This window comes from Amblyomma americanum, chromosome 1, assembly GCF_052857255.1.
Source record: "Amblyomma americanum isolate KBUSLIRL-KWMA chromosome 1, ASM5285725v1, whole genome shotgun sequence".
In the NCBI taxonomy this organism is placed as follows: domain Eukaryota; kingdom Metazoa; phylum Arthropoda; class Arachnida; order Ixodida; family Ixodidae; genus Amblyomma; species Amblyomma americanum.
In genome coordinates this window covers 339,806,525-339,831,475 of record NC_135497.1, presented here as the reverse complement: position 1 = coordinate 339,831,475, position 24,951 = coordinate 339,806,525, and the positions used below count along the sequence as shown (strand labels likewise).

The 24,951-nt window shown below is 45.6% G+C and overlaps 1 long non-coding RNA gene across 2 annotated transcripts; it reads left to right on the top strand.

Annotated features, from left to right (window-relative positions):
• Positions 1 to 9,650: 9,650 nt before the first annotated feature.
• On the top strand, positions 9,651 to 18,054 carry LOC144099565 (uncharacterized). Of its 2 annotated transcripts, none has more exons than XR_013307432.1 (3): positions 9,651 to 9,741; positions 16,806 to 16,953; positions 17,849 to 18,054. It is a non-coding gene; the product is annotated as an uncharacterized LOC144099565 (long non-coding RNA). The 2 variants fall into 2 exon arrangements; XR_013307431.1 differs by lacking the exon at positions 9,651 to 9,741 and adding an exon at positions 16,546 to 16,704.
• The last annotated feature ends 6,897 nt before the right edge of the window (positions 18,055 to 24,951 follow it).

Here is a 24,951-nt window from a genome sequence, read left to right as displayed (position 1 = left end):
ACCTAGACACGCCGGCTTGGGCACCGATACCTGGATGCCAGAACAGCCCCATGGATTTGTTAGTTACAGCCTCTTCATGTGAACACTGTAGAAACAGATAAGTATTGCATCGTGAGCTCTTTGTGTCTTTCAACTACACTTGTCTTTGATTCTGCGCTCTAAAATAAAATTGTATGAATGACAACCACCTTATACCAAACACCACTGCTCCCTTAAAACCTCTAGAAATTTCCAGTCCATTTAAAAGCAAAGAAAGTGATTTAAGCGCTAAGTTCAGTTGGTGCTATCTTTGCAAAGAAGCTTCCTTTCGGGGCAACGTGCATGTCGTGGGACGTTGCTTGGTAGATCAATCCATTAGCATCAAAAACAGATGAAAATGAACCAATACAGGATGACTTATGTCGTCCATAGTCACTTCGAAAAAATTTCGTCAGCTTCCTAAATTTTGACTGCTTGTTTGCCGCCGCAAAGATATTAACCGCGTATCAGCTATCTCCACAGCCACCTGCGTCTCCGGTACCTTCACCTTCTTGCTGCGGGAATGTAATTTCCGTCGCACTCACCTGATGACCATACTAACTTGACGTTATCGTGTTTCCACATTTAGATAAATACGTCTCCCTCTGCTTAAAGGGACACTAAAGGGAAATAATGAAATTACAAACATGGATTGAGTATTCCTCGAGAACGCTGCCAACATTTATTAATAAAAAAGCATTACTAAGCTATGTCGACACCGGTAGTGTCCGAAAATTGTGTTCGCAAAACGTGGAAGCAAGAGTGGTGGGGTGAAATCTATAAACTCAGTGGTTAAACAATGCCGAGCCATTTATTAGTAATTAGATGTTAACATTATTCATTTATTAGTATCCATGTTTATACGTCTTACTTGGAAGCATTAATAACAATGTTTATAATAATTCTAATAACTGCGAGTACTAACAAATGTAACTAGCGATGCTAAATATTATTGGTAATTAATGAAGCTAATTAGTGAGACCATGTGACGCCACAGAGGTGTGACGTTATTGGTTGGTTCTAACGCCATCCCACACGTGTGATGACGTTACACCTCAATTACTTTGAGTAACGCAAAAAACCGAGCCCTGAATGTAGGTTTCTGAGACCTAAGATGATATGCAGGTTTTCAATTAGTTATATACAATTCCACATGACGCCCTATGGACAAGAGCTACCGAAGTCGACAAGGAGCCACCAACGCCGCGAAAAACACTAATGCTTTCGGATTTCTCCTGTGCATTCTCTGCAGTGCTCTCTAAGTTTTTCTCAGCGAAAAATGGTCGCGTTCTTGCGAAAATCGCAAATTAAATTCCCGAATTCATCGCGAATTCAAATAGCCAGAGAATTTCTTAATATCAACGTTATTTCTGAAATGTAGGAGCGCTCTGTCTCTCCGGCACACCACAGCGAGAAAGCCAAGCCTGATCTCCGGCTCGATCGCATTTCGTAGCATGCGCCAATGCTCTCTTCTTTGATGTTTTTTTCGGAATCAGGAGTAATCTACAGGCGTTGTGTGTTTTATGACCATTGAATCATTGTCATGAGCTCATGTCAACAATACTAGTTTTATAGTGCCAAAGCGGCTCAGGCTATGAGAGACGCCGTAGTGGAGGACGCCGGATAATTTCGACCGCTGGGGTTTTTTAGTGTGCACTGACATCGGGCAGTGCATTGGCCTCCAACATATCGCCTCCATCGAAATAAGACCGCAGCGTTTTTCGGTCCAGCATCCGAACACCATATCCACTAATCTACCGTGGCTGATCATTAACATGTTTGTGGTTTCAGCGACTTTAAACGCACAGCAAGCGAGCGGGGCTATTTGGCATAGACCTACTTCTGCGTCAGGGGAAATAAGGGACGCAGCCTTCTACATCGTTTTCTGCCTCGTTTAGCGGGACTTGTAACCACAGTGTTCTTCGTGATCGAATAAGTACTCCACTCTGCGTATTTGATGCGCTTTCGTTGCTGTTTTAGCGAGGGAATTCGCACAGGTTGTTTTCAAATCTAGCCCAGCCAGTTCATCGTTCGTATACGTCTGTGGCTACCGAACTCCAGAACAGAAGTGAGAACGTGCCCTGTTTTAAAGCCTAATTCCTGGTATCAATGAAATGGCGCAATAAAACGGGACAGGGAGGCTAGAAGTGACAAACACAGCGTCTCTTACTTCTTGCCTGCCTGTCGCGTTTTGTAGCGATAGCTACATTACGGTAGCATTTCGAGCCTTCAGCGTGGTGGTGCCGCCACCATGAGGCGGCGCCACCAAGCTGTCACGTGGTGCGTCAAGTGGTGCGGAGCAGCTGCCGACGGCGCGGCTGATCACGTGGTTCGTCACGTAATTGGTCACGTGAACAAGTTCCACTCGTCCAGCTGTAGCTATCTCGTCACTCCGCGTTTAACCAGAGCTAAACCACCGACCATTTTTTTCGCGCTGTTTCATTGCTGTGATCAAGAACCAACTGGCCCAATAATCTTCCCCTTTGCAACCTAATCCCTAGTGCAGATACAAGAATTTCCGTTGCCAGGCAAGTAATTATCGTGAACTAAAATAACGTGTCGGGAAAAAAAACTGCAGCCTCTCGGCGTCCGCCTGTTTGTACCACCCGCTGTCTCACCTATTATTTATGAGTGGGGCGCGAAAGCGCATTCGGGAAATTATGTAGTTCTGAATGCTCTTATGTATATACACCCTCCGAGTGCGTTTTCTGGTGTGTGCATCGATTCTTAAACAATCTGAGTTTATTTGTAATCGTGCAGCGAGGTACAAAAAGCGTACGCCCTGCTTGTCGTTTCACCGCAGGCGAGAATAATATTTCCTTCTCCTCGAGTTGAAAACAAGAATAAACTTCGTGGCTGCTAGCACCGCTGCTGGCGTATGTTGGTCTGTGTTTATTTTTTGGTAGCCTTGTGAATTTAACCAGGGCATATTGTTGATCTGGTTGTCTTTTTTTTTGTCACGCTTATCTCGTTCTTTGCACTGTGCTTATCAAGGACTATATTTTTTTTTAAATTCATTTATAGATATTGCGATTTCTTCACAGGACCTTAAAAGGGTCTTAAAGCTATGAAAAACGCATTCTTCATTAAATAATTGTTCCTGGCTATAAATAAGGATTAGTGGTAAAATGCAGCTGTGTCTGAGTCAGGGAAGCGAACGTAATATTTTCCATTGATCAGCTGCTTACAGCCCTCTTGTACAGGCTAATGGGCTCTTTAAAAAAAGACACTTGTTAACAGTGCCGTAATTCACTGAGGCGGAGTAGTACTTCTGTGGAGCGGATAATGCGGCTTAGATTCCCTGAGAGGTAGTTTTTAGGGATGTGCTTGCTCATCCGCTTATCTTCCCCCCTCGACACGCGTTGGAACAAAAACTTCTAAAAGCTCATTGTCATTAAGGACTGGCCGGGTTCACGACGGTACTTTCCCATTAGCGTAGAAATAACAGGCGCAGTTGCAGGAGTATGCTCTGCTTTTGGAAGCCATTGCACATTTGTTATCACGCGAGGCTAGCTTATCAATGTAGTCCAACTAAGTATTCCACTTTAGAGTCGGAAAGCAGGCCTTTCCTACAGAAAAATATCTTTGCACGACAGATTGCTTTACAGTCTACTGGACCGCATGTTTTGCGCCAAGACAATTCATTGTCTCCATTTTCCGTTAAAGTCACCGTTATGGCAGATGAACAGTGCATTAGCTCATAACTTTTCATCAAAGTGAACCTTGAGTATTGTTATATATCTGCAGCCTAATATGTCCGCTCGAAAAAAGAAAAACACTTTCGTGGCACCTGTGTACTAATACTTTTTCTCAGAGAGATTGCAGGCCCGAACAGATTAAGCATGGAATGAGGCATCTCCCATTCTGTGTAAACACAGGGGAACATCGTCTTGAAACTGCAGCGGAAGTAGACTGAACATGAATCCGAATCGTTCTGATATTCGGCGTCCGAATGGCATTATTGATGAACAAAAACTTCCCATGGCATTGCCCCGAGTTGGATTCGAGCCACTACCGGTACAAACGAAGAACCTTCACCTCCTGATACCTCACATCAATAGAGGTCGCATTCTACGAACCCGTCATATATTCTCAAACAAGACAAAGCTACCATTGCTTTCACAGATTTAAGATCCACAAGACATTAGCGCGGATAAAAAAAGGGATGGCAACAAGGAGGGCTATCCTTCGCACCGTATACCCCCGGCACCAAAGCACACGACCTTTTGTACAGAGGCTTCGATGAACGCACTGGAATTGTGTGTAGATCCATCATGCATTACTTGCACAGGCGAAACCACCCGATGAGCATAAAAAACTGCATAGGAACTATACTCTTTCATTAACGGCAGAAATCGTTTGTTCAGGACGTGATCTTGATTATCTTCTTAGGAGTTCGCTGACGAGCGTCTAACATAAATAGATCTTCAAGATACAATGCGCGCCAATGATCACTTATCTCTCGCAGCTCACCCAATCTGTTAATAACTGGCTGCAACTTTTTGGCGTAAAGCCATTGTTTGACAGGTAATGTCAACAAGTGAAGTTAAATAAAAACATTTTTTTGCGGTCGCTTGGTACACATCCACTGCACTTGCTATAATAGACTCAGCGCCAAGGTCAGGCAGGAGTATGCATGTCCATCGCCTCGGCTTGCCCATCGGGTCAGCCTCAGTAAACAGCATAGATACGCTTTCCTCTTAAGCGTGACAAAAATCTTCGGCTGCTGCAGACTCGGGTGTGTAGATAACTAGGAGAAAAGCATCAGAATTGGCTGCTTCATTGGTTTCCCGTACCGTAGACGGAGCCACACCCTGATGCTCGCAATGAACAACAGCGGCAACGCCGCCATCGAGACAGCTTTTCACTGGATTGTTGGTGTTAAAAGCTTTTTTGCCGACATAGTTTCTACATGGCACTGAATATGCACGTACAACCATCGGGCTCCGAGCAAGGTGCTAGTTAGCTGCGCTGTTTTGTGCGCGCGCTCGCGTGTGCTTGCGTATGTGCGCTCGCGTGTGCTGAGTGCTCGAGTTTGCGTCTGCTCGCAGGCGCACGCGCATGTGCGTGCATGAATGTATGTGGGCGCGCTTGTTGGCGCATATGTGGTTGCGTGCATGCTTTTATCCTACCACGGCCACGGACGCCAGAAACAACGAGACCCCGATCTGCTGAGCTGTGGCAGTAATCTGCTTCATTGTAAAAATGAGCTCGGGGATGGCGAACCCGAAACAGTAGCTTAGTTGTATTGTTGCATTGATGTCCTGGAATAAACTGATTCAAAGCGGTAGATTGAGTTTCGCTTGCTGTGTTGGCTTGCAGACGTTTTCGTGCGCGTTTGAGAGCAACTCGACTTTTCTGCATAAGAGGCAGTTACTTGAAACTGGTCGAAAAGTGGCTTAAAATTTTGTCGGTGCAGTCACGTTCAAATGTATTGGAAACTGTGTAGTTGCTCGACGCAAACACTGACGCTTGCGCCTAAGCATACGCTGGGGTGACTCAGTGGGATCGATGCTGCAGACCATACTCCTGTGCAAAAGCGCTGCTGACGAATTCTAGCGTCGCCCACCCTCCACAATTACGCAGAGAGCTAACACGGCAAGTGCTAGCAAAGCACAGTCAGTAGCAAAAGTCTTCACTTCCAGCTTTCGATTGTGCATTGAAACTAAGCTGGAAGTCAGTTCCTCAAAAATTCAATAGGCTTGCTTGAAGCAGCAAACAAGCGCCAACTTCCCCGAAACTTTACCCGGTAGGTATTCGCAGGGCAGCAAAGCAATGCTAGAGGCAAATGAGAGAGCTTTGTTTAGAAATTGGGCTGCAATAAAAAGTTACAAAAGACGAGAAACGCCGAATAACACATGCCACTTCCTTGATAGCGCCAAGCTACTGGCCGCTAGTTTCGAGAAATAGACTCCAATGAAGAGTGAGCATAGAGCAAATTATGAAGTTCTATTCCGGACTATGAAATTGATATGCAGAAAAGGATTCAGTGAAATAAGTCACCTCATGTTTCTTATTAAATTAAATTATATGGTTGCATTTTTTGTTTCTCTAAAACTCCCGTTTCAACTTTGGGGTCACGCCCGAGGAATACACTTTTTTTGATGATTACTGAATCAACCTTGTGCTTTACGAGTACAGCGATGAGGGGAAGTTTCCGCTTAAAGCCATGCGCGTATGGTTTTCAAACCTAATCTTGAATTATTGCTTAACAATTGTCGCGCGTTTCTGCCCCTTACTCCTGCACCCTTTTTTTCAGTTTACAGCACGAATAACAGTGTAGGATTGATGGTAGCTTCGCTGTGCGGTGCGCATGGCATTGATCCATGCACTTCTCGTGGCCTAGAGTATACACTGCCATCTTTTCTTTATGACGTCAAATTTCATATAGAAAATGCCAATGCTGGTGAATTTGCAAGGTAATGGCGAGGATCACGCCTTGTATATCTGCAGGTGTGCCCACTCTTAAGTATCAACTTGCATTTTGGTGTGTTCACTGCATTAACACCACTCTCACTGGTATCCAAGAAAACTGTATAAGCTCGCTGTATAAGTCGGAGTTCTGCCATGCCCTGCCCTGATGATACAGTTAGCAGTGGCTATGTACGTACAGAACATTTGCTTGTGTTGAGTTACAAGCGACTATAGAGGCGAGCTAATAATCTGTTTGTTCAGTTGTCCTTGGAGCCACAATCACTATGGAGGACCAGCTGGTAATTATTTGCCATTGGATGTATTTATTATAACGTGCATATTCAGTTCAGTAATAGCTCTCACAATGTTGATATACTGGTAACAGTTAGCAGCGTGCTTTTAATTCCCAAGATTTTTACAGGGGGTGTGCTTTCGGCAAAAATTGGGGCATATAAGAAAAAGTCTCGACACTGTTCCTACAGTGCATGATTCAAAGAAGTTTGCTACGAAAGGGAATGCTCCAAACAATATCTCTGTGTTGCAGTGCTCTGAACCCCAGCCAGTTTAAGAGTGCTAAACGCTGCATCACTTCTTTTCAGCTCAATACCTCAATCTGGACCATGACTTGACAACTGCCGCATTGCTGTTTTAAGCCTCTCTATTGGTAAACATCTATGTCTTACAGCTTGTGCTTTACTTCACCATGAACCAAACTACTTCTCTAAAGTTTGTCCTCATAGGTAGTGAAGCAACCGTAAAATGGCACCAGGCTGCTTCTCCTTAATTTCTTTATTTGTGTGACCAAAATTCTCCCAGTGGTTAGTATTTGTTTCATTATCGCCATTATGCATCTTCGTAACAGATATTCCTCACCCTTTTAAAGCGAAGGCTATACTACGCCAGCCAGCGCGCCATATTGGGTCGTCGTGCACTTCAGCCCAATGCCGTATGCCGTGTCCGACGAACGATCTTGAACCGCCATTGCCTAGCAACGCCGCAGCCGCGCTCCAACAGATGGCGCCGCCGTGTATGCCGCTGCCGTCGCCGCTCGCTATACCTGATGTGCTCCGCTGGAGTATAGGCGAGTAGGTGTCGCCTCGCGGGCGATATATATATATATATATATATATATATATATATATATATATATATATATATATATATATATATATATATATATATATATATATATATATATATATATATATATGCGCTTCCCCTCAGGGTATTGTAGTCGGTATAGAGAGCGCGAAAGAGACGCAGCAGCGACAGAACGAAGCGAGAAAGAGGCAACCCGCTTTACAGACGGCAGAAAAACGCGCCGCACGACTCGAGAAGCGTCGTAACGAAGGTGCGGCTAGAAGCCATGCCAAGTCCCGGAGTAACTCAACTGTAGAAGAGACCAGTTTGAGTTCTCGAGAGCGTCGGAATGAGACGCCGGGTAGACGAAGTGGCAAGGAAACGAAGCTTTTGCAATTCAACAAGGGTTAACTAGAGCTAAACCCGAGCCAATTTTTTTGTTCATTGTGGGGACTGCCCTGCTGTCCCCTTTCTTGGCTTTCCCGCGATTTACCTTGCTGCAACAGCTTCTCCTCGATGCGGGGAGCGCCACATGACTCTCCGTGCGTAACTTAACCAACCAGAGAGGGCGCTGGCATCGCAACAAGAGAGACTGCTTGCGGCGCGCGCGCGCGGGTACAGCAGGCTCTTTGGCTGGGATCGTATTCGTGAGCGTACGTGTCTCCGCGGCTTCGCTTTTCGCCAGCGGGGCGAGGAAGTGACAGGGAGTTTTGCTCCCTCATCTCGTGCCGTCTGGCTTCGGAGTATCGCTTGCCCTAGTGTGGGCGAACATTCACTCGTAACCTTGCTGGTGAGTCGGACGATCTCGATTCCTTAGCGTATTTTGTTGCTAGAGGGCGTAATGCTGTTGTAAGAATAAACTCCTGTTTATGTCAGCCAGTGTGTCGTTCGTTTGTTCCCGCAGATCAAGGCTACGTGGTTGGCGTGTGCTCGGTAGCGTATGCAATCGCGGAGTGGGGTCAGGGGGGTTTTGTACTGTGTCAGCGGCGCTTAAGTGGGGAGGAACTGTTTATTTTCCCTAATAAAGCCCTCTCAATATGTCTGGCTCTAAAAAACTTTATCTTCATACTTTTCAAAAGACAATAAAACTCAGAGGATCACGCGATCGTTACGAGGGAGCAATGCGCATGTTAGAGCGTTCGCTGTGCTGTGAAAAAGCGGACCTGAAGACAGCGTTGAATTCATGGTTAGAGCTGTTGCAGCCATCTGTTTCATCCATGGGCTTCTTTAGGCAACGTCGTCAAGGTATGTTGGCTTAGGCATTTTTTTTTAAGTTTTGCGTAGTTTTGCGTAGTAGATTTCTCCTTTGATAACACGCCACTGAAGCATGCTTCGAGGCTCGCGCGAGTCCCTGAGCGAGCCGGAGGCTTTAACCTTTAAAATATCCGTGACCTGAAACCGGATATTTGCAGCGTACGCTTATCTCGTCTTTTCTTTCGGCACCCAAGTGTCTCTTTTGATGTGTTTTTTTTGCGTGTGTATATATGCTTTTGTAGCCTTTAGAATATTTGGTGAATGCGTATCAACTTTCAGCCTGTATTATGCGCTTCTTACTTCATTTTTCATATTTCTCAGAGGCTGAGAAAAAAGTAGCCATCATTATATGCAAATGCCGTAGTGCTACGTACATTGTGTATTAAATGGTGCTTACATATACATCCGCTATTTGTATTGATTCAAGTGCAAGACGACCGAACCATGATGCATTCACACGATTGGACAGATGTATTTCACCACCTGTAACGCAAGTACTGTACCTGAAACTTGGCACATATGTGCTCTCAGGTGCTTGAAGTTTGCGTGAAAGAGGGGGAAAATTTTATTCAACAAGAGCCGAGAAATCGAGATTTAACATCTTGGAGCTTTCCCTGCGACGAACTTTTTGGACGCTGCTTGTAGTGGGGACGTTCTTTGGATGCGTTCGGAAAAAATGAGCACCTCCTCTAGATATTTCATATGTCCCAATGCGTAATTTTTTGGATATTTTAAGGAGGTTTTGTGTTTGTTGGTTGAAACTCTCTTGGACGTCCACAAGACGTCGAAGGAAGCTTGAATGCCTATTTTAATGTCAGCTTTTTGTCAAGGGCTGCCTTTGATTTCCTTCATCTTCACTAAAAATGTCATTAACATAGCAGATCCGGTGCACTGCGGGCGAAACCTACAGAGGCTGGAATACTTTGCCCGAAGAGGAATTCAAGCAACCTCGAAAGGGTAGCAGGGCCGAAGCAAGTACGTGTACTTACGCCACTCGACTTTCTTCTTTCCACCAAGGGAGAGTGAACAGCAGCGCCTCGGCTATTTGGTATTTTGTCTGCAGCAGTTGGGATTACTAGGAGTGCGCGGAGAGTACAATCACGATAAACAATGCGAACGCGGCGCGTAAGCGCGCCGCATTTCTTTTCTTAGCCCAGGTGCTCTTCCTGAACCGAATCGAATACAAATAGGCTAGCTTTCCTGCTGAAATCAATATGAATCAAATATCCGTACGATCATTTGCTACTTGTGTGAATATACTTACAGTTCAAATATTCGCGCGAAGCAGCGAAGCGTTAGCGGCGTCGCTTACGTCATTGGGGTGTTGTCGAATAGCGAGATTGTATGGAGTAGAGATATAGGGGAATAGTGGAGCGCTAATGCCCATGCGCAGATAAATAACGACTCTCGTGTTGTCCTGCGCATGTGCACCGCTATTCCCCGAACTCCGCATTCAGTTATAAGCTATCTATCAAAACTGGCTGTGCTTTAGGTCTAATTTAGCCTGGAGTGACGTGATAGCTACATCTGGCCGAGTGGAACTAGCTCAGTCGAAATGAAAAGTCATCCTTTCGCCGCTCCGTTTGGCTGGGCGTTCCTTTTTCATCTTCGTCCCACTTGACATGGTGCACAGCTGTTTGTTGGAGCTGTTGCGCGCCACCGGCTCTTCAGAAACTGCTCCGCACCATGTGACCAGCGGCCGAACGACGTGATCAACCCACGTGATTAATAACGTGGCCAACAGCGCCGCCACGGAGCTCAAGTGCTGCTACGCTGAAGGGTCGAAGAAGTGACATAGTGTAGATAGCGCTACAAAAGCAATGCTTATCACGAAGACGCGTGTAACACGAAGTCGGTGCATTAAATTTGTGACCGGTGTGCCAAAAGAATAGGAAAGTTACTCTTGCTAGCGATGCCAAGAGTCAACATACAGCGCCAATTCTAATGAGAGGGACGAGGGTATGGGGGGTCTTCGCTATGGGACATTAGGGCAAGGCTTGCATAACATCTCAGACACTCTTGCGTCGCCTATCTTGAAGGCCGTATGTATGGGCATCAAGAACGGCACCAGATCAATGGACCGCATTGCTGCGCTGCACCCTGCTTCCCGCACTGAACGATTGTCAGAATGGGCTCCAGGTTTTGAAATAGTCCTTGAAAAAAAAATCCATGGCGGGCCCTATTGAAACTTTCTGCCAATTATTTAAAAACACTATCCGAAAGCAGATTTCATTCGTTTCCTAAAATTTTGAACGTGGACTATTTTATTTGTTCAGCGAATCGAAAAAAATTTTTGATTCTCTTTTTGAAAATTTTGGCTATTCGCACACCCCTATTAATGACCCATTTTCCAGGCATTTCACCCCAGAGGAATGGAGCATCTGGCGGGAGCAAAGCTTGCGCCTAAAGGAAAACGAAAGTACCCAGTGGCAGTGGCGATCCGACCCTGCACGTCCCGCATACGAGGCGGATGCTCAATTCACGTCCGATATAGCTTCTGACGCAAACCGTATTTCTCGCGAATGTTACGCTGGGCGCGTGTCTTTGACAATTACAAATTAACGCGACGCTGACATAACGTTGGGCAGCGGCTAACACGTCGTAGCAACCGGACAACTTGAAGGGCGTCAGTGCGGATGACAACGCGTGCCGCAGGGAGCATAGTTCTGTCGGCCACGGAGCAGAGGGCTTCTTAAACTGCAACGAGATCAGCACAAAAGGACGAAGAGGGTTCCGTAAGCTGAAACCAAGAGGTTTGATTCAGAGCAGGTCTGCGCGGACAGTAGATTGCTGTTGTTGCTTTGCAGTCTTGTATGCTTGCGTATACGTAGACAACAATGGATCGATCAGCCAACCATCTTGTTCCTCAAATTTCTGGCGAAGCAATGGTGCCGAATTAGCAGATGTTGGCCGGCGATTATTTGTTGGCTTGTTGTCGCTGAGCTGTAGAAACATTCATGGGGGAAGAACTTGCGTTGGCGGCTGAAGAATAGAGTGTGACGTTGCATAAGTCCTCAGTGCATGCGTGGAGTGCGATAGACTGCTCTTAAGGCTGCGCGCTTCACGGCTCTGCTGCACCAGCTCATCAATGGTATTGAGCTGCGCATTCTCTTGTAAAGCTAAGACTTCGCATATTGCAACCGAGGTTCGTATGCTCGCCAAACAGGATGCTTCCCAGGTGGGCCAAAGCCAGAGGGGACGTCTGTAAAGGTGGAACAGCACTCCCGCGAATGCAATTTATGTGTCGATAGGATAGGACATATCGACACAGAAGGAAGGAAGGAAGGCCTCAGACGTTGCTGGCACATACCCACTACGGGGGAGTGGCCAAGACGCAGGCGGTTAATTACTGGATACAGCAAATTTTTGACGGGAAAAGCAATGGAAATAGTATGTAGTCTGATAGATTGGAAGAGGGAAGGAAAGGGGTCCAGTTAACTTGGAGATCGAAGACGGGACAATTGCTTAATGTGCATAATAGTACACAATGCCTGTAATGTTGCAATGTCTTACTGACTGAGATCGGGAAAAAGCAATTAGAATGGGAGTCGCTGCGTTTCTTGAAGAAAATTTTGCACAGCAGAGCGCACACTCCTGTCGCTTCGTCCAAGCAAAGAAGCGCCAATGGAAAGAACAACCGCGGAAGACACAGGCAAGCCCAGTTGATGAAATGGAATTTGCAAAAGACGCTTCCTCAAATGAGAAAAGCGGCGGCAGAACAGCAGGAAGTGATCTATTGTCTCAGGTTCGGCACAAAATGGGCACAGTGGGGTAGCTGCCAGGCCAGATCTGTGAAGGTAGACATTTAGAAGGGGAACTCGGCAACGCAAGCGCGTGAAAGAGACCTCTAGTCTGCGTGAGCGCCAGTCTTTGCTACTCCAAGGATGCAGAAGATGCTGATATTCGGGAGATGATGTAAGAGCCGAGGCAGCAAATTCCTGAAATATTGTGTAGCTGCGAAACCTCACCGCAGCTGTATATGCACACGATGGTAGGACAGCAACAATTGGGCCGCTGAGAGAGGCTCTTGCTAAGGAATCTGCATCCTCATTTAAGTGAAAGCCCATGTGACCTGGTACCCAAAGCAACCTTACCGAATTTAGATGCAGCCTAATTAGGAACTTAAAGAGGCGTAATGACCGAGAGTCAGTGGGTGAGGATAATTAAGAGCAAATGGACAGAGAGTCTGTCATAACCACGACCTGGGAAACGGTAGATTCTAATTTTCGTAAGGCTAAGATTACTGCTAATATTTCAGCCAGAAAAATTGGAGTGAAGGAAGACGGAGTGAAAAAGATCAATTCAGTGAAGGTGAAAAAATTCCCACACCTGCCTTTTCGCGATCCTGCGAGGCATCGGTAGCAATAAGAACATGAGAGGGAAAGGACCTTAGGTGGTCCTGCAATAGACCCTGAAGAAGCGGGAAGGGCTGCAGCTTTGCTTTCGATGGGAAAATGCCATCGAATGCAATCTGGACAGATGAGGAGTTGTTATATATTTGGCGGACATCAGTGAAATGAATATTTATGCAATCAAGGAGGGACTGCGCGTAACATATCTGCGGGGTATGAAATCGAGACCAGGCAGCACTAAAAAAGGCGGAAGGTTGACTAAGAAATATTATACTGGAAGCGTGAAGAGGTGAGTCGCACAATTTTAAAAATGTTTGAACTGTTAAAAGGCGAAACCTAGCTGATAACGAAGGCATTCGCGCCTCAAGGTGCAGAACAGCATTGGCGACATATTTTGGAAGCCCCAGACAAAGGCGCAACGCCTCACGCTCCAAAAGCACAAGAGGACGAAGTTAATAGGCAGGAGCTCCTGAGAATAAAACACACCCGAACTCCAAAATTGGGCGGACGTACATTTTATAAATCATCAGAAGCGTATGCCTTCTCATGCCTGACCTAGCACTACAAAGCCTGCGCAGGATGCCAATGGCCCGAACTCCTTTTGCAGAAAATTGCTCAATGTGTGGCCGCCAGGAGAGAGTAGAGTCGTAAATTACACCGAGATACTTCACCGTCTGAACTTGAGGTATTATGTTATTTCTATAGACCAGGGAGATGTTTACAGGAACAGAAACTGGAAATACTAACAATGCGCATTTCTTCACATTAAGGGACAGATGAATTCTTCCTAGCCAGTTGTCAAGAACATTGAGGTAACTTTGCAGGGTTCGATAAAGAGTGTGAATGTCACCTGCTGATGCAAAAAATGCAATATCGTCGGCGTACACATAAGTTTTCACATTTTGAATGCATGGAATTGAGCTTAGAAAAATGTTAAAAAGAACAGGTGAGAGAACTGATCCTTGCGGAACACCTCTTGTCTGTGGAAATCTCCTTGAGGAAACACCATTTTGGCAGCAGTAAAATTCTTTATTTTCTAAAAAAACAGAAATCCACGCTACAAAATAGCTTGGGAAGTTGAGTTCCTGTAATCTTAGGAACAGAGTCGAGTTCTACACGCTTTCGTATGCTTTACTGACATCCAAGGTGACAAGCGCAGCAAACTGTTTTCTATTGCGAGCTAATTTAATACGACTCTCAAGGTCAGTATGAGCACACGAAATTGAACAACCCGGCCTGAAACCAATTTGACATGGATGCAAGAGAGCATTTTCCGAAATGAATGACATGACACGGCTGAGAAGGACCCTTTCCACCAATTTCACTAGGTTCGATGTTAACGAAATAGGGCGTATATTGTCTAAAGTTAAGCCCTCCCCTTGCTTTTTAAGCAATGGAACTATTTCAGCAAGACGCCACTCATGCGGTATCCAAGGACCTTTAATAGAATGGTTAATTAGAGCCAACAGGTCTGCAGGATATTCATTGAACAAAATTTTGATCATAGATGAAGTGACCTTATCGGGGCCAGGAGCCACTGGGGATAAGCGCAGAACAATTTGCGACAGCTCGGGCATAGAGACCTCAATGAAATCACTTGAGGTGCATGTGAATATAGGAGGAGAAGGTAAAGCAGATGTAAAGCGAAGCTCTAGGCCACACGCAATATCTTCTAATGCCTTTGCGATGTCAGCAGGGGACTGAACGAGGGATTCAATGTTGGCAGTCGGAGGAATCACCTTGTTGCGCCTCATTAAATTAAACAAAGCTCGTTTACTTCCTGATTGGGAAAGGAAATCATAATTATTTGTATTATACTCCTCCTTTGCACGGGCGACAGTGCGCTTAAATGTTGCTGCAACATACTTATAATCCAGCCAATTTTTTGGGCATTGATTGATGAGAAGTGTCTTCCAAGCTGCTTTCCGTCGTCTATATGCACGCGTCCACTCAGCATTCCACCAAATGTTCGCGATTGCACCCTTTGTTCTCTTAACCAAAAATTCAGACTTTTGCCTTGCATGGTACAGTACTGAACATAGATGTGCAGCCTTGCTTTCGGCACTTATCTGAGCGCGAGTGTCTGAAGTGATCTGGAGGGCTGATTTTAGAGTGTCTTTAAAGCAATTGTAATTTATTACCGTGCGCTGATGTCGCTCAGGAATAGTTAATTTACACGCAAACTTGAAATTAATCGGTAGATGATCACTGTTTGTTCCACAGTCAACAGGCGCCCAAGACACAACGGAGACTCCTGGGGAGGAAAAAGTTAAATCCAAGGCAGAGCGGCATTGACTGCGATCAAACGTAGGCAATCCGGAATTGTTGCAGATCAAGTTGTTGCGAGAAGCCCAATCAAATAGCCTAGAACCAAAGCTGTCTGTTTTAAACCCCCAAGTCACATGGTGCGAATTGAAGTCGCCAAGTAATAGAACCTGAGATCGGCTACTAGACATGAGGGAGTCAAGGGGCCGAGTGTCACGCACCCCAGACGGGAAATATGCATTAGCTACCGTAAAGGGCTGTTGACCTGGGACACTGAGGTCAACCGCAAGGATTTCACATTCATTGTCCGCATATTGAAAAGAAATGCATGCCCTGTGGCAAAACTTTGTAGATATGAGCACTAACAACCCTCCCCCTCGTGTTGACCGGTCAAGCCGGAACGAATGGTAATCCTTGAGATGATAATTGAAATTTGGAGTTAGCCATGTTTCCTGTAAAGCAACTAAATCTGGTAGAAGCTGATTGCATAGGCAATTTAAATCTATCGAAGCTGAGAATATTGATCCACAATTCCACTGGAGTACATTTAAGAACCCTATCTTGGCGGAAGTGCCGCAGCCGCGACTGCATTTTCTAGAATACTGGTCTTAGCGTTTTGACTTGCGTTACTTTTCTTTGTCTTTGACTGGGGGCAAGATGGACCTGCAATATTCAGAGGAGACCCACTTCGTTTCTGGGCAGAAGGATCAAAGTGCTGTGGGATTTCTCTTCTTTTTCCTTCTTTTCCAATCGGTATTAAAACTGCCGGAAAACAATTTGATGTAAGCAAAGAGTCTTATTTAAAGAGGGAGCTCAAACTTGTGGGCAAAAAATTGAAAAAAACTATAGATTTCTTTACTGAAATTAGGAACGAATTGTTTCCACAAGAGAATTTAGTCTAAAGCAAGCCGTTTCCGCTTAGGCGCTGGACGTGACGGAGCAAGAAATGATTTTTTCCGCAGCCACAAAATCTTCCACTCTCACATGACATGTATGTGCATTGATATCTAAGACTCCGGAGACATTCTCTGTTATACAGACTTTGGGTTCGTTCGGAACTCATGCGTGTTTTTAGATTATTTCATGAGAAAAATTGTAGAGTGAAAAAGAAGACAGCACACGCGCAGCCCTTATATTGGTGCTAGATGCTCGCCTAGAACGTTCTCTCAACCTGTCCTTACTCGAGGTCCGGGTGGAAGTCGATTTGAAGGCCCGCTTTGCGAATGCGGCAATAAGTCTTACTCAGCTTAACGTGCACAGCGAGGTGAAGTGCCTGGAAGACTCCAGAGCCTTCGTGTCTGCGGGCAAAAGCCAGCGCAAGGTATAACTGGTTTACGCACCGAACACACGTAGACGAAGCTGTTTTTCGCAATGGGAAGCCATGGTGAGAGAGCAATGTTCTTTACGCCTCCTTTTGCGCAGGACGTCGGCTGAGCTCAGCGAGGCGCCATGCGTTTCTCCAGGCATGCGTGCGCCTGGATTTTCAACCGGAACGCGGCTTGCATCGCCGACCTGCGGCCTACGATCTCCTTTCTCGTCTGGAGCGCCCTCTTCGGGAAGGACACGAGAGGTAAGCGCCGCTTTCCATCTACAGGTCCTTGTTTAAACTGCTGCTAACACAAACGCTGCAATGAATTATGCAGTGATATGGCACTAACGGCCCTAGCACTCTGTTTTATCTCCACCCGGGTCTGATTGAAAATGACCAATTCTCTTGTTATGTGAAGTTAGCTATATATGCTAACTTGTGCCAAAAGTACAGTTGTTTTTGGATTCCACTTGTTAACCGGAACGTACAGTAAGAATTAAAGTAGTAGCTTCAGACTCATTGCAATCATAGCCGTGTGAAGCCGTTACTTTTAATGACGACACTGGTAGCATGTGTGTTAGCTGAGCGGAGGTGCAGAAACGCAATACCACTGATGTCGAGTGCCGTTTGCATTGCTAGCGGCCAGGGTTCAAATGTACTGATTTTAAGACTGCCCCAACTGCGTAATTCTGAATCATATAATGGAAATAATTTTATACGAAGTGAATACCTTTCAAGGCTTTCAGACAGATTACAGCAAACATAATCCTACTTGCGTTAGAGCACCACGCATTTATTCACAACTCTTAACTCACTCACAACTCACGTTGGCCCATTGACGATTATAGTGGTACAGCTGTTTTCTTATTAATCTGTTCCCTCTATGCATGAACATTATTATGTTACTGCTGCAGCATTTCTCATCGTGGATTTTCCGTGCAATGAGGGTCGTTAGCAATATGAGACTAAAGAGCTGGAATGCATTGCATTTTGACCTACCTACTGCAGTATAAGGCATATTGCTTCTGTGCAACCTGCATTTGAAACATTTTGTGCGCTACGCTAAGCACCTGGACCGCCTCACGACAGTGAGAAATATGTGCACGCTTCTTCAGGCATGAAGGAGCCCGGAAAAAAAGCATCGGGAATATATTAGCCTGCGCAGGTGACTCTGTGGCTACCGCCGTCATAGTCCGGTACCTTCGCGAGCAGTTGGTCCTCGAGGCGCAGTTCGCGCACTTCAAAGAGGAACTGATGCGAGCTGCAGACGCCGATTGCGGTGACATATTTCAGAAGAATTCGTGGGCAAGGCCTTGCGCAAAGAATCGCGGTCATCCTCCACGGCAGCCAACGATCACCCAATTGCACGCAGTGGCCGCCGGAGGGTGCGGAAGCCGAGTGAGTGATTGCAATGACTAATACACAGTGACGCGTACGTTTTTTTGAAGATTTTGCACTGCAAAGAAATTTGGGAAGCACCTCACCTGATGAAACGCATTAAATTAATTCCATTCCTTTCAAGAAATTCTTGGCACTGTGGGCTTTAACGCGGAATGGCTTAACCTTCATCCACAAGCTCGGTTGCATGTCTTTCCCACAGAAGTAACTAGAGCGTTTTTCTTCGACTACAATGCTTCAAGAAAGCGGGTACCCCTGTTTAGATGATCGTTGCATTTACTGTTAGCCTGTTGAAGAAATGTTGGAGATTAGGGAGGACCCATGGCAACTACTATGATTTAGGAAAAAAAATGTGCTGTGGAACTGAGCCCATTGGCTCTTAGAAAGTCTGAGAAGCGTAGCAGAAATGTTCGTCGTACTTGGCCTTCACGGACCCTGTAATCCGCCAAACGCTTGCTGCCTTTAAAGCCCGGGTACGGCTAGCAGGACGATTACACCTGTTTGCAGCACGGAGCACATTGCCAGGCTTGGTGAGTCAGCCGTCGCACAGGTTTTCGGGATCCCTGAAACACTCAAAGTAAACGGTGATTTGGTTAACGTCCGCATATATTTTTTTAAATACTGAGAGAGATACATCGATGCCTCTGTGGAAGTAGATTGTACAGGAAGGCAGAAATTATGTACCTTAATTGAATCCATAATTGCACAAATACCTTCAGGTACCTAATGAACTATGGGGCACGGTTAGACTGCGCAATTGAATGCCCTCAACTTGAAATCTGAACCCTGATTTAATTTTTTTTTTCGTGAATGTGGTTCGAATTATCGAATTTCAAATATATGCATCTGAAAGCTTCTTGAGTTGACTTTCGCTCATTGATTATTTATATTAATGCGTCTGTTGCATTTATTATACATCAACTATAGACGAAATTTTTGCACTTAGTGATGTACAAGATGCTAACATCGTTTTCTCGACAATGTCACACGCAGAGATGCGATTTTAGAAATACCACAATGCGTAAAAGCCAACCTAACCAGCTCTGAGATGCGCATTTTTGACGTCTGTTATTTAGAACCACTATGCCGATTAGAGCGGTCGCGGTGGCTCAGTGGTTATGGCGCTCGTCTACTGGCCCGAAAGATGCTGGTTCGATCCCCGCCGCGGTTGTTTAGTCTCGAAAAATTCTACAGGCCCGTGTACTGTGTGTGGTCGATGCACGTTAGAGAACCCTAGTTAGTCTGACATTCCGCACCCTTTACCACAGCGTTCGCTATAGCCTGAGTCGCTTCCAAAAAGTTCAATAATTATTGTAGTTCTATAACCATTTATTATTGAACAAAATCACGTATATAATGTCGACCTTGCAGTACAGTCATCCTGCACAGGTCGCTCCGACGTTCCTCTCGTAGTTTCTCACATAAATTTTTCAGATGCGAAAACTTGAAGGCGAAAGAGTTGCCTCGAATTTCAAACATTGTTAGTTCCAGCTATGTCTAGCGCGATATCGTTAAATTCAGCGTTCTCCAGAAAAACTTGCCACGACATAGTGGGAGTCGGTGTCGTGAGAGAAAATCGCAGCATGATCACAACCTCTGAACCGAGCATGACCACCACCCCGGGACGGGAATTCTGGGCAGGACAAGGTATACTGCTGTGAGCACCGGCCATCGCAGCTAGGGCAGTGGGGCATCGATTAAAGGCACCACCACTGCTTCACAAGGAGTACGATGATTTTCAGGAATCTCTGAATGAAAAGCTAAGAATGATTTTCTTTATATACGGGAATTAAACAATTACACTATCTCGTCATAGCATTACAGCGGAGATTTAGTGTCCCCTCAAAGATATTTCTTTCCTTTTACTTTTTGACCACGGACGCCACTGCGATTGCAAGTTCTCGAAGACGGAACCTTTGAGTTCCTAAGTGGAAATTGTCACGAGCAAGGGAAGTAATTCGCCGCCTTCCATAACCGCAGTATTCATAACCAGTGGTCTGTAAGTGCGGCAGAATGAGTACTAATCGATGGACGAGGTTGTCAGTTGGCATATAGAGTCGGCGCTGCACAATTTGCGACACTGCAGCCTGCCAGCCGGTATATAGCGAGAGATGGGTGACATCATTTGGTAAAGCCCTTGATCTTCCGATGACACAAATAGGGTGGTGATGGTGACTATGATGGTGGTGACCATGAACATTAAATATCACACACTTGAAGAAATGCTTTTGTTTCCAGCAGCGCAGGTATCAAGCTCAAAAACAGCGAATTTAACGCGACCTAATCGATGGCCTTGCTGTGCTAGTCCCCTTCTTTACACGGGTAGCAGAGTCTGGCAGCCTTTTGTTGGTTTTTTTGGTCGACATGAATAGTGACCAATACTTTTTTTTCTCTTAGCAGCAGCCGCAGTTCGTCGGCCTCCACCGCGTGCTGCTGCCGCGGCACCTTACAGGAGGATATCATCATCGCTTTGCCTCTCGTCGCGCTTCCGTCCCTCACTGGGCGGGACAACTCCGCTGCGGAAACTCAGCGGTGACGGGGCGTGGTACAGTGGGCTGTCGGATGAGCCCACGTTCCGGCAGCTGCTGATGGCGGTAGCCTGCACGGGCCAACTCCCACTTTTTAATCAGGTGACCTAATAGACCGCAAGTGTGATGCCATATGATGGATCTAAACATCTTCCAATACCTGCACTGAAATATATCACGTGCTGCGTACAGTGGCGCTCTGTAAAATAATCGCCACCTTGAGCTTCTACTGATGTTAAGGTATTCCTCTTCACATTCCAGTCAAAAATTAACCAAACGTGCCTGTATATCTTAATATATATGTATTTTCAGGTAAATAGCAGTGTTGTGGTGAAATATTTAGCCAGCGATCCGACTGAATGAACATTAGGTGAAGAATTGGTGTTCGAAAAGACGTCAGATGACATTTTTATCAACGCCAACCATATGCCGCTCACTCAAGATACTTTTTATTAGGTTCGCAATAATCTTAAAGTGCTAATAATTCTGCCGCGACGTCTCTTCAAACGTATCATGGAAGAAGAATGTTGAAGAGTGCGTCTAGCTAAACAAATGTTTGAAACATGACTACATGATAATGAAACCTGATGTGAGAAAGCTGCAATAGTATTTGGATATACCTTCAATGTTTACTAAGATTATTTTAGTCTAAGCCGAGGCTTCACTCACGCGATAAACTTAGGGTGAATGTGGGTGCAGGTGGGTGGAACTTGTGGAAAATGGAAGTGGGGAAGAGGGGGCGGTGCATCTGGAAGAAAACTGACTTTCCCACAGCGTCTATCAATAAGATTTCGCGGACGGTGTTTCGTTCTGCTGCTGCATGGGCTTCTAGAGTGTGGAGGCCCCGTGGAAAATGCGGAGGAAAGAGTTTAGTGAGTTCCTGGGGGATGGCGCGTCTGGAACTTGAAGGTTGCAGGGGGTGGCGTGGATCGAAGTTGTGCAGGCGCTCACCGATGATGTGCAGTGGCGTTGTGGGTGGCGAGCGGTGCTTCTGGTGAATGTAAGTGGCCCAGACTGCAGGAAAGAAGGAATAGGAAGAAAACAAAGTGTGCCTGCCCTTCTATTTAGTGCGATAGAAGTAACAGAGGCACTTCGCGACAAATGCAAGCGTTGTCTGTTCGAAGCATCCATGCGTGAAGCGTTCACCCTCGTGAAGTGCCACTCATCAAGAAGTCACCTACCTCCACTTTTCACAGTGCCATGAACCATTAGAAATCCACTCGACAGAAAATGAAAAAAGGAAGGCGAAATGGTTTTCAAAGACGCAATTTGAAATCCTGTTGCCCACCAGAAGATCCAGCCACCTCTCCACCTCACCTCCCAAGATAACACAGCTCCCATACCGCCTCCACCTTCCATAAGCGCCACCCATATTCCCCGATCTTCACTGTAGAAAATATCGTGTCTGTGACGCCTCTAGTAAAGGAGCAAAAGCATAACACACTCATCGAGGCTTAATCCAATTGCTACCACCGCTTTATCACGTCAAGCATCATGACCACGCTGTAAATATTTCTCTCGTGCTTCGTCCAGCTTGCGCTGTTTTCTAACAAAATTATCAATCTGCACCAACTAGCCCTAAGGTTTGCATTGCTAGAGCTCTGTGTGATTTGAACTGTGCACTAGTTATCAGCAAATCCATCATGACCCTTAACCGGAGCCACAAGATTATACAAGCGCATTCGTCTCCTGAGATTCGACAAACCTCGGCAGAATTGCACGCAACAAGGTGACACCCTACACGCTGCTCTGTGAGTTCTCGTGCAGCTCAGGCACGAGAGAACTTACGGGACGATTATTCTATATGTGAAGAGTTCTGTCGCATGTTATCTGACGCGGAGTCGAGTCCTGGTCCTTAGTAGCTTTACAGTACCTCATGTGCGAAATAATACGTCTCCCACATGAGTTGCATATTGAGCTACACATAAATATTTACTCACTAAATTTGCATATCGCAGACGCAGTTTTAAAATTTGAATTTTATTATCATTGTTTCATTTTGCAATTTTATAACTATCTAAAAATACTGAGTGTGTTGCGTGAGTGTAAGAAGGCTTCGCGTTTCAGGTTGCTCATTTGAATGTCAGAAATACAATCAGACGCAAAAGCGTGCTGGACAAAGATGCGTTGCGATACGTTCTCAACGATGCATCCTCAATTTGACTTCAAATGCATCTCTGTGACTGATATTGTTTTATTTTTATTTCTCTCCTTTAGGTTCAAGGGACAACGCGCCCCACAGCCTTCCTCCTTGTAAATAATTTCTGAATGAGAAGCGACATGAAAACTTCGTCTGTGCCTCTCATGCGCAGTCTTAACCATGGTGTGGACGGTTCGCATAGAGTGAAATGCTCGACCGAGTATCTTGCCCCCGGTTCCCTCTCTATATGATGATTGTTTAACTGTACGCGCTGACAGCACCTGATCACTGTCGCCATTGACCGGCATGAACACACACGCCAAAAAAATTCTCTTGTTCGTGACGGCAGATGGCAGACAGCAAGACACGACAGCGGCAAGACGGGAACGCTAGAAGCCTGAACACAACGCGAGAGTAAAAAAAGCCAATATAAATTGCTGGCAACCACGACAGAACCAGCTATTTTACTTACGTCACTAGGTAAGCAAGGTGAGTGCCTTTCTAGCTCAGGAAAGAACTCTGGGCACGCTTTCGACTGCTTGTAAGCAGGGCAACTTCCTCAAGAAGAATTGCAAGTTCACGTAGCAGTTAACGCGAACAACAGGTCTCCATGTAGATGCTGCTAACAAGATGCCGCAAGGGCCACAGCATTTTCTTCCACGGCGGGTCTCTAGTGGTTGCGCCGTACCTGCTATGCTCGAATAAGCACAGAACTCGGTCTGGCCTGCACCCGGTTGCTGCCACCTTGATTATGGTTCCTGGAACCATGATGTTGGACCTGGTTGTTATCATTACCCAAGAGTCGAAGTGGTGGGCGTTAGCTTCGACGCAAAGCGGTACTAACCTATTTTCCCAGCGCCCCTATAAGTTCACAGCACCGCCTGTTTGGTCAGCTCGAGTGATTGAAAGAATAAGTCGCAAAGCTGCACCCGTTCGCTTCTTTCTCATCCTCTTTACCTTATTTCTTGCTGTTGTTCCGAAAGTTCCTTGTCCTTCAGGACTTTAATTAATGTTTAGAAAATCATCTAACGTTATTCAAACCTGATGTAATATTGACTTTCTGACTGTATAAATTTGGCTGTCAAAGGATATCCCGTTCAATAAATATTCGCAGAACATCAAGAAATTGCTTACCTAAAACGACATTCTGTGCGCAGTAAATCGATGCTAGAATATCAAATTTAATAAGCTATATAGGTTATCGGACTGCACGCAATCATGTGGATACAAGCCAGCCGTGATACACGTTGTCACCTCCATTAGTACTGCCCACATATTTCCTGACGATTAGGCGCTAATTGTCAAGGTATACAGGATAAACTCGCGAGTTCTTCAAGAATTCGTTTCGCTCCTATTCAGATTTATTCTATGACGCTTCGTTGCTCTCCGTGGCCCTCGTGCATTAGTGGTCGGCGCGCCGGTGCTCAGAAACAATGCCGGTTAAATTAAATGCAAGAAACTGGTGGTTTTTCGAGAGCTACTCACAGTTTAGATGTAAACTTTTCTCTTTCCAGCAGTTAGTCGCTTATCAACAATTACCATTGCTATGCGAGTGATCGTTACTTCCATATTCGGTTAATGCATCTGCTGGCGCTTTAATACATGTCATAACAGCATAAGGCCATTATACACTCATCATATGAACTTATGCAACGCAGTTTCAAGCACGTACACCTAGACTGTTGAATGTCTGTGCTGAAAATTTGCATTTTTTTTGCGACGCAACTTTTTTGTTTAGATACGGCAGCAAACTATTCCGCTAAAGAAAATATATTACACCAGCGCAAGCTTTACAGGTAAAATGTCAGGCAAAAGTTCTACTTCACAACATATTGCCACAGTCCATATTATTCCAGTGGCGCCATGCCGCGGCCGAACTGTTTTAGATGGGACTTGCCATGCCTTGCGCTCTCGAGTGGCTAGAGTTTTTCGTCTTCCTCGCACGAGCTCCCTGCTGTCTTGGATGTGTAGCACGTCTAATTAAACCTGGCTTTGAGTGTTTTGACCGTTTATCGGTGACAATATGCTATTCTCCATGTTAACTGCATTGCTATAGCCGGTATCGATTTAAATTTGGGCAACTTTGCTCACAGAAGTCCCGGTGGACTACGAATTCTGTGAACACATTCCTCAACGCACACACACGCCACAAAAGCGCACCGATTGGTCTGGGCACCTAGACACGCCGGCTTG